At 51.8% G+C, this 2,500-nt stretch overlaps 1 non-coding gene and 1 pseudogene across 1 annotated transcript; both read right to left on the reverse strand.

Annotated features, from left to right (window-relative positions):
* The window catches only part of LOC122418796 (uncharacterized), a 7,336-nt pseudogene extending 6,553 nt beyond the window's left edge, over nt 1–783 (reverse strand).
* An 822-nt stretch (nt 784–1,605) lies between these two features.
* On the reverse strand, nt 1,606–1,760 carry LOC122418795 (5.8S ribosomal RNA). Its single transcript, XR_006262677.1, has one exon. It is a non-coding gene; the product is annotated as a 5.8S ribosomal RNA (ribosomal RNA).
* Nucleotides 1,761–2,500: the final 740 nt, after the last annotated feature.

A 2,500-nucleotide genomic window follows, 5' to 3' on the forward strand; every position in this document is an offset into this window, starting at 1 on the left:
GCGCTAAGTCCGTACATCCGGGAAACACTGGCCTCGCTTGCGGCGGGCCGGACGCAGTTCAAATTGCGACTCAATACCGTGCGAGTACCGCCGGGCAGCTGGTCGGACAACCGGGGGTCTGCCACATGACGCCGTGAAGCGTAACACATGACAGGCTCCCACCCGGGTCGTAGACCGACACCCAACGGGTCGCGACGTCCTACTAGGGGAGAAGTGCACGACGACGACACCCGGCAAAAAAATCATACGGACGCGTGCCGCGGGACCGAGGTCCCTGACATCGCGAACCGTACAATTGCCAGGATCGCTGACGATGAATCTCTCCATTCGAACTTTTGGGTTTCTCAGGTTTACCCCTGAACGGTTTCACGTACTCTTGAACTCTCTCTTCAAAGTTCTTTTCAACTTTCCCTCACGGTACTTGTTCGCTATCGGTCTCGTGGTCGTATTTAGCCTTAGATGGAGTTTACCACCCACTTAGAGCTGCACTCTCAAGCAACCCGACTCTAAGGAGAGATCCTCCCGAAACGCGTCTCGGTCGCTACAGGCCTGGCACCCTCTACGGGTAATTGGCCCCATTCAAGATGGACTTGGACTCGAGCATACGCCCCGGGATAAGTGGATCCTCCCGAACACTACATTTCCCAGCGGCAGTGCCGCGGGATTCAGTGCTGGGCTATTTCCTGTTCGCTCGCAGCTACTAAGGAAATCCTGGTTAGTTTCTTTTCCTCCGCTTAGTAATATGCTTAAATTCAGCGGGTAGTCTCGCCTGCTCTGAGGTCGTCGATTTTATTCAAAACCATGAGAATTCCAACACATCCGTGGGTGCCTGGTACGATGTTTATATAACAACATACACAACACACATTTCTCTCTCCGTATGAATTTTTCATTGGCGGAAGAGCGATGCGATCAGTTCGAGACGAGTGAAAATCAAAGTGGAAACATTTCGCGTTCGATTACCCAACCACCGAACCACGTGCTCGAACCACGCTGTTTTTCTTTCATCAAATGACACCTTCCGATTCTCGTATGTGCGAACAATTCTTTAAAAACACGCTACATGCGGGCTCGCCCCCGTTGCGCGAGCGATCCGGTCAGTATCTGTCCTTTAAAAACTAACAATTAGCTCCGGAACTCGATCGACCGGCCGTTCGGCGGCGGCGTGTCTGCTCACTTATCAAAGTAGCGGCGAATTGCGCACGAGAATGGAAAAAAAAAAACAACGACGGACAACACGGTCCGGGGGGGCATGCCCCACCTCTCTCTCTTTTCCCATCATCTCCGCACACGCTCGACTCGAAAAATTCAAGGAACGGCCATTTGGTTGTGCTCGATTCTCATAGAGTATCGCGGGCGAATGCGAATAGATTTGAACTTCTCCCCGGCAAAGGGAGAAAATGAATTCGCGATTCGCACACGCTGGCTCACGAAATCCGGATCGAAGGGACTCGATCTCCGAGACTTGCGGGAGAGCGCGTTATTTCAAGCGACGCAGACGCGCACCCCCTTTTGTACAAGGGCATGGGGTCAACGAACGCCCAATACATTCGCTACACGCGATGACGAAATCATCGCGAGAGCAGTCTAAATTTTATGCATAAACGACCCTCAGCCAGGCGTGGTCCGGGAATTGTATCCGTGGACCGCAATGTGCGTTCGAAATGTCGATGTTCATGTGTCCTGCAGTTCACAAGTTGACGCGCAATTAGCTGCGTTCTTCATCGACCCACGAGCCAAGTGATCCACCGTTCAGGGTAATCATATAATAACATATTTGTGCGTTACAAACAGCATTATTCATAAATCTTGTTCTTAAAAATTCGAGCATCGTCGACAAGGACGGTTTCGCAAGCCCGCCAACCCTAAAATAATTTAAGGGAGACGCGACGAGCGAAGTCGCTGGTACAAGCGCGCGCAATCAGTTGATCGCAAGCGCAAGGCCGCGACAGCAAAACGGCCGCAAGTCTCGGCGACGACTAAAGACTCCGGAACGAGCCCGGCGTGTGTGTGTCTTTGCCATGTAATGGTTGTGTCGTCGCTAAGATAAAAGCGGTCCCGGCGCTGCTCACGCTGATTTTTACTCTTGGGCGAAATTTCATTGAAAAACCTCGGAAAACAGGCACAACGCGTGAGCGCATAGCGAGCTTCCTTTACTGAGCAATAAGTGGGGCTCAATTAGGTTGCCCAACGGTGAGCAGCAGCAACACGAGAAACCGCCTTACGGCGCAGTAATGCAGAGAAACAACGAGATGAAGAAACGAATAGAGAATATTGAGGGAAAAAAAAAGCTTCAAAAAGGCCTCTCCTCCTCCCCCCCCCATCCTCACTCGACATTCGTTTTCTTCAAAGCTCGCGACCGTTTCTTCGTTCAAATGGGGCGCGCGGAAGGGACCTTTTTTTTCTTCCCTTCCCTGTCGCACCCGAGATTCTATCCGTGATGTTTTTCTTTCTATCAGGATAGCGCACGCGTTTGCGTCCGAATGGCACGAGCACAAGG

The sequence above is a fragment of the Venturia canescens genome, unplaced genomic scaffold (assembly GCF_019457755.1).
Source record: "Venturia canescens isolate UGA unplaced genomic scaffold, ASM1945775v1 PGA_scaffold_57__1_contigs__length_33211, whole genome shotgun sequence".
Taxonomy (NCBI): Eukaryota; Metazoa; Arthropoda; class Insecta; order Hymenoptera; family Ichneumonidae; genus Venturia; species Venturia canescens.